The sequence below is a fragment of the Silene latifolia genome, chromosome X (genome assembly GCF_048544455.1).
Source record: "Silene latifolia isolate original U9 population chromosome X, ASM4854445v1, whole genome shotgun sequence".
NCBI classification, from domain to species: domain Eukaryota; kingdom Viridiplantae; phylum Streptophyta; class Magnoliopsida; order Caryophyllales; family Caryophyllaceae; genus Silene; species Silene latifolia.
The window spans coordinates 287,174,440-287,182,434 of NC_133537.1; positions in this window are offsets into that span (position 1 = coordinate 287,174,440).

Sequence of the window (7,995 nt, forward strand, 5' to 3'; positions counted from 1 at the left end):
GCTTCAAGATGCCGCCCAAGAGAAGCGCTTTGTATCGAGAGCCGAGCTTATGACCGTGGATGACATCGTTAAGATGTTAGAGCACCAGGATGCTCTTCCGAGACCCCTGAAGAGAGTGAATGAGGACAAGGATAAGAATAAGGAGAAGGAGGTTGATCATTCTAAAATCAGCCTCTATATTGCGAGGTTTAACCCGAAAGAGTACAAGGGAGTTGGGAGCCTAATCTGCTTGATAGTTGGTCGAGAGAGATGGAGAACATCTTAGACTTGGTTCATTGTCCGGATGAGATGAGAGTGGAACAGCTGCGTTCTATACGAGGGAGGCGAGGCAAGTGGTGGGATTCGGTGAAGGTGAGTGCTAAGGAAATATATACCAACCAAGGCTTACCTGCTATACCTTGGGAGGAGTTTCGTAGGGTTGTGAGGAAGGAGTTTGTCTTAGGAACATGTGAGGAGTAAGTTGAGAGAAGAGTTTGATGGTTTTAAGATGATTTGAGATGTCGTGGGTCGAGTACTACAGTGTTCAATGAGAAGTCTAGGTATCTTTGAGGACATGGGTTTGAGTGAGGAGAATTTGGCATTGAGGTTTGAGAGGGGGTTGACCACCAAGATTATGGATAAGTTACCCGTGGGGATCCTTACTGATGTTAAGGAAGCTTATGAGGGGGCTGGGAGAGCGGAGAGGTTGGTGGAGATGGCTCAGGAGAGGTCAGACGGTGAGAAGAGGAAGTCCGAGAGTGAGGGTGGTGGCCAATCGAATCACAAGAAAGGCAACCACAATCAGTCTAAGGGATTTTCTTCTGGGTCTGGGTTTAGTGCTGGGGCTTCCTTTGGGCGTGGCCGTGGAAGTGTGAGTAATAGTTGGGGAGTGACCTGCTATGGTTGTGGTGGTGTAGGCCACAAGAGACATGAGTGCACGAGTGCACCGAGATCCTTTCAGAGACCTGCACAGAGCTTCGCGAGCAACAGACCGGCTGGATCATGGCCAAACCGGGGAAGTCAGGGTTACCAGAGTAGAGGCAACCGCAACGGCGGTAATTCTTATCAGAAAACACCGACGAACAACAACAACAATCAAGGGTCGGGTGCTAAGCCGACCGCATCGGCAAGATCTTGTCCAGGGAGGTGGACGGAAGACCGATGTGGCAAGTTATTCATGATGGGAAGAAAGCGGTGAGGAAGATGCGCATGTTATCACCGGTACATTCCTTGTTAATGGTATTCCTACCTTTGTTTTGTTCGACTGGGGCTTCTCTGTCGTTTGTGTCTTCGAGTCATGTTAAACAGTTGGGTTTGAGAGTATATGAATCTGTTAGTGAGCAAGTTTTCATACCTTCGGGTGAGTCCGTATCGTGTGGGAGGTTGTTTAGGGATGTATCTTTGATAGTTGGGCAAGTTGATTTCCCTGTAGACTTGCTAGAGTTTCCTTTTAACGGTTTTGAGATGATAGTTGGGATAGATTGGTTAGGAAAGTATAAAGCTAAGATAGACTGTCATCAAAAGAAAGTGTCCTTAAGAGGTCCAAAGGGTGTTAGTGTGTCTTATCGTGGGTTTCTAGTCAAACCCAAGGTTAAGTTGATTCACAATTGTTACCTTGAAGTCTTATCTCGAGGAAGGATGTCCTTTGATCTGTGCCATGTGAGAGATGACCGGATAGAGATTCCGACAGTTGATGAGATACCAGTGGTGGGAGAGTTTGCAGATGTTTTTCGAGAGGAGATTCCGGGGTTGCCACCGAAGAGGGAGATAGATTTCACCGTCGAGTTGAAGCCGGGGACAGGGCCGATCTCTAAGGCACCCGTACCGTATGGGTCCTAAGGAGATGGAGGAGCTTAGGAAGCGGTTGGATGATCGATAGAGAAGGGATACATTAGACCAAGTGTATCGCCGTGGGGAGCACCAGTTCTTTTCGTGAAGAAGAAAGATGGGAGTTTGCGGTTATGCATAGATTACAGGGAGCTGAACCGTGTGACTATAAAGAACAAGTACCCTTTGCCAAGGATAGATGACCTGTTTGACCAGTTGAGCGGTGCAATGAGTCTTTTCTAAGATTGATTTGAGGTCGGGGTACCATCGGGTGAAGATTAGAGAGGTGGACATACCAAAACATGACTTTCACGTCGAGGTATGGCCATTATGAGTATGTGGTGATGCCGTTTGGGTTGTCTAATGCGCCGGCAGTGTTTATGGATTTGATGAATAGAATCTTCAGACAGTTCTTGGACCGATTTGTAGTAGTGTTCATCGACGATATCTTAGTCTACTCTAAGACTAAGGAGGAGCATGAGGAGCATCTGAGGATCGTGTTGCGAGACTTTGAGGATCATGAGTTGTATGCTAAGCTGTCCAAGTGTGAGTTCTGGTTAGAGAAAGTTGCTTTTCTGGGGCATGTGATCTCTAAAGATGGGGTAGTTGTGGATCCGGCGAAGATTGAGGCAGTGACAAAGTGGGAAGCACAGAAGAATGTTCTTGAGGTTAGGAGTTTATTGGGTTTAGCTGGATACTACAGACGGTTCGTGAAAGATTTCTCCAAGATAGCTAGACCGATGACAGCGTTGATGAGGAAAGAGAAAAGGTTTCGTTGGGATGAGAGTTGTGAGACGGCGTTCCAAACATTAAAGGAGCGTTTGACCACGGCTCTGTCCTAGCATTACTGAAGGGGAGCGAGAATTTTGAGGTTTATACAGATGCCTCAAAGAATGGGTCAGGATGTGTGTTTATGCGAGAATGGTAAAGTGATTGCCTATGCTTCCCGAGCAGTTGAAGCCTTATGAGGAGAATTACCCTACTCATGATCCGGAGTTGGGTGCAGTGGTGTTTGCTCTCAAGATTTGGAGACATTACCTTTATGGAGCAATCTTTAAGGTATTTTCTGATCACAAGAGTCTCAAGTACATCTTCACGCAGAAGGAGTTGAACATGAGACAGAGGAGGTGGATGGAGTTGATTGGCGACTACGACATGGAAATCATCTACCATGAAGGGAAGGCCAATGTTGTTGCTGATGCTTTGAGTAGGAAGAGTGTACATTCCTTGTGTACAACTCTATCTTTGATGAGGTGAGGATGAGGTAGCGAGCTTTGGGATACATATGATGCGAGAAAGGAGATGCCATGGGTGATATGACAGTACATCTGGAGTTTTATGATGATATTCGGGATAAGCAGGCTTTGGATCCTAAGATAGTGGAGTGGAGAGCTGGAGTAGAGAAAGGGACGGTGTCCCGCTTTTCTATTCATACAGATGGTAGCTTGAGGTTTGATGGTAGGTGGTGTGTTCCTAATGATGAGGAGTTGAAAAAGACGATCATGACAGAGGCGCATTGCACACCATATTCAGTTCATCCGGGTGGAGACAAGCTATACAAGGATTTGAAGAAAACGTTTTGGTGGCCTGGGATGAAGAAAGAGACATCTGAGTTTGTGTCCCGTTGTTTGACATGCCAGAGAGTTAAAGGGGAACAGAGACGACCACAAGGTAAGATTCAGTCTTTAGAGGTGCCTGAGTGGAAGTGGGAATCCATTTCCATGGATTTCATTGTGGGTTTGCCTAAGAGTCAACAAGGTAACAACATGATTTGGGTGATAGTGGATCGTCTGACCAAGTCAGCTCACTTTGTTCCAATGAAAGATACATGGACTAAGGCACAATTGGCTATGGCCTATCGAAAGAACGTGCTTAAGTTACATGGAGTCCCTAAGGACATAGTGTCTGACAGAGATGCGAGGTTTATATCGAGGTTTTGGAAAGAGTTGCAGGAATCGTTGGGAACAACTTTGAAGATGAGTACAACATTTCATCCTGCGACAGACAGGCAGGCGGAGAGAGAACAATCAAGACTCTTGAGGATATGTTGCGAGCTTGTGTGATGGATTTTGGTGGTAGCTGGGAGGAGAGGTTGGACTTGATAGAATTTTCTTACAACAACAGTTATCACACCGAGTAAGAGTATAGGTATGGCACCGTTCGAGGCTTTGTATGGGAGGAGATGTAGGAGTCCAATCTGTTGGGACGACAGTGATCTGAGGCAAAGATGGTTTTAGGACCAGAGATGGTGCATGAGATGGTGGAACAGATTAAGATGATCGGGGAACGGATGAGAGCAGCCAAGGATCGACAAAAGAGTTATGCGGATCTACATCGTCGGGACATAGAGTTTCAAGTTGGGGACAAGGTTCTTCAGAAAGTGTCTCCGATGCGTGGGGTTATGAGATTTGGGAAGAAAGGCAAGTTAAGTCAGAAGTTTATAGGGCCTTATGAGATCTTAGAGCGAGTTGGGGAAGTTGCTTATCGTCTGGCTTTACCAGCTGCGTTAGAGAGAGTGCATAATGTGTTTCATGTATCGCAGCTGCGGAAGTATGTGAGTGACCCGTCACATGTGTTGGAGGCAGAGAGCTTAGAGCTAGATGAGTCCTTATCATATCCGGAGGTGCCTAAGCGATTCTAGACCGAAAGGTTAGAAAGACTAGGAGTGGTGAGACAATGTTGCTTAAGATCCTGTGGTCTAACCACGAGACCGAGGAAGCTACATGGGAGCCAGAGGAAGCTATGAAAGAGCGTTACCCTTTCCTTTTTGATCAGGTATGTATGGTTACGGGGACGTAACCTTGTTTCTTTAGGGGGAAGGAGATGATCGCGAGCGATTTTAAGAGTTTTATACACCTTTTATATGTAGTGTCGGTATGTTTGTCGGGATGAGTTGGGTTAGTATCATGTTTTATGTTAAATTTTGTTTGGCTTTTGAGTCGGGAATGTTGTGGGAGTACCTTTGTTTAGTAGTGGTTTGAACTTCGGGGACGAAGTTCCTTTTAGGAGGGAAGAGGCGTAATACTCCGTATTTATAAGTCTTGGGGTACTCTATCGAGTAGGCCTTACTCTGTCGAGTAAGGGTAAGTTGCGAAATAGAATAGTTTTCGACTGTTGGGTACTCGATCGAGTAGGCCGGGGTACTCGATCGAGTAAGGGGTACTCGATCAGTACCTTGGGTACTCGATCGAGTGTCAGGTTTTCTGGGGAGTTTTCTCGGGTTTTGTTAATTATGCGATTAAGGTATTTAAGTATCGTCGTCATTGTTTTAAATCACTTTTACAAAACCTAAAACCCTGTTTAAGAGAGAAAGCAACAAGTTCATCTTCCTAATCGCATTCTTAGCAATTCCGGAGTTCGAGACGGTCGGTTCTTGTCGTTATTCGTATCGTTGAGTTCCTTGCGTCGAGGGTAAGATCTACGTACCCTTTTTATTGTTTTTCCCTTGTTTTGGTTAAACCCTAATTTAGAGATTGGGGGTTTTTGTGTGTAGTATGTCTTTGTGTAGCCTCTATGTGTTATATGATAGGAGGAGGGTTCGTAGAAGAGGCTTTTTGATACAACTGTTGATACCGTCGATTTGTTGTGCTTTCAGTAGGATTTCCTACTCGTATTAGTCCCATAATGGGATATTGGTGATGTCTTTGTATTTGGTTGTTTGATATAATGATTGTCTTGTGGTTGTGGTTGTGATTCTTTGTTGATGGTTCTCGAGATGCGTTCTCGGGTGAGTGGGGTCACTTGCAGGAGTGACTTCACGCCCTAGTTTCGCCCTTCGTGGAACCCGCCACGGAAGGGGATGTGCACATTAATGGACGGGGTTATCGCTCACTATGTGGAGCGGGGATTTGGTGGGTGCGGTGCGGTCTCCCCGGTGTAATGGGTCCGGTGGACGGTCGGGATTGAGATGATGGGAGTTGGTTGTTTGTGTGTGTGTGTGTGTGATTAAGCATCTCATTTATCTTATTATTGTTATACATATTGATTGTGTGATTAGTCTTGACCCGGTGTTGTTTTGTAAACTGCGGTGATCCATTCGGGGATGGTGAGCAGATATTGAGCGGTATTGAGATGAGTCTTCGGGATATTTGGGATGCCATGACATGATGATAGGAGTCTTCTTTGTAGCCTTTAGTTTATTTACATTTCAGATTAGACGTCAGTTTGAAATCATGTAACGTACTTTTGGTTTGGTTTTGAGGATTGTATCTGTTCACTAAATTATTTATAATAAACGTTGTTTCTTTATTGTTGTTTGATTATCATTGCCTCGGGTAACCGAGATGGTAATGTCTTCATACCTGAGTGGTCCTGGTAAGGCACTTGGAGTATGGGGGTGTTACATGGGATGCTGAAATGCTCTCAAATAGGTGGCTTTGGTGTAAGTCTCATCAACATAGTCTAGGACCTCATGTCTTTGGTCTGTTATGCACATCATTGCATGTGGACATGAATTCATGTTAGCTCCCAAGTCTTACAAGTTCATATCCTATTTGTGAGATTAACATCCTTTTGCTTCCCTCTATGAAGCACCTCAAACTCTTCACCAAATGCAGGGATTAAAGTGCAAAACCTGGTTTCACTATCAACCCACTTCAAATACTTTGTTACAAAGGGCATTACCCTATCCTCAAACCCAGCAGCTCCTGTCCTTTTATCATAATGCCTTTTCATGACATATCTTCTTATCCATTCCATAAGGCTGATAATAGGCTTATCTCTGGCTTCTTTTAAAGCTGCATTGAATGACTCACATATGTTGTTCAACAACATGTTGGACTTGCTTGTTGTTGAGAATGCATATCTTGACCAGTGCTTGGCTGGTATGGCAGATAGGTATGCATGTGCATCCTTGTTCAACAACTTGATTCCTTCCATTTCTTTATGGAACTCATCCCTTGAACATGCCCTAGCTGCAGCCCAAAATGACTCCTTCATCAGTGTACCAGGCCATTGCAACTTAAAATTAGCCCATATGTGTTTTGCACAAAACCTTATTTCTGCCTTTGGAGTGACAGTATTGAAAGCCTCCAACAACCCCTGTCCAAAATACAAAGCATTGTCAAAAAAACAAAAAATGTAGAAAATTGCATAGAATAAGGTAGTTACATATTAAAGTGTACACACCTTTTGTCTGTCTGACATTATAGTCAGCCCTTCTCCATCCACCTTCTCTATATTTCCATCAATAAGCTCAAGAACCAAGTCCAAGTCTGGGTATTTTCAACCTCAACCACAGCCCATGCCACAGGATAGATGTTGTTATTTCCATCCATAGTGACAACAACTAAACACATGCCTGGGTATGGGCCCTTAAGATGACAGCCATCAATACCAATAAGTGGCCTACAACCAGCCAAAAAAACCCACCTTGCAAGCCTTCAAACACACATACATTCTTTGAAACTGGGGAGGGAGGGGGGGCGGGTTCGACATTGTCCACAACAACAATGGCTGTTATTCCTGGATTATAGGTGATCAAGGCATGTGCATAATCCCACACTCTACCTTATTTATCAGCCCCGTCACCATTAATCATTAGTTTTGCCCTAGCCCTAGTTAACCATGCTTGGGAATAACTAATTTTCACCCCCATTGTCCTATACACATTTTTCACAAATTTAGACAAATCCCAACCAGGATTTTCTCTCCAATCCTCAAGATATTTTTCAGCTAAATATTCCGAAGAGAGTTTCCTAGTAACTCCTTTAAATGAACATTTATGGGTCAAGTTCATTGTTCTAATCACCATAAACTCCTTATTATCTGATGCTGTGGCATATACTCTAAATGGACACAGAAAATTGTGACACACACACACCTAATCTTACTTCTTACCTTGTCCCATGGACATTTGCATTTGTAATTACAGTAGACTATTACTTTTACTTTACCATTATGTAAAAAATAATAGTCATACCTATTTTCAATGACATGAGCCCTCAGTGCTTGCCTCGGTACCTCAACACTGGTGAACTGCAAACCAGTGTCCAACTTCACCTTTTTCTTAAAGTCAGTGGCAGGGTTGAAAATAACACCACCACCCCCCTCATCATCTGAACCCTGAAGGCTTCTCAAATCATCATCAGATTCATAGACTTCCTCCTCTAATTCTTCTAAAAATTCAGCTTTACTTTTCCCTTTATCCCCTTTTCTCTTATCCTCTGTCTTTTGGAACAGATCTTCAGC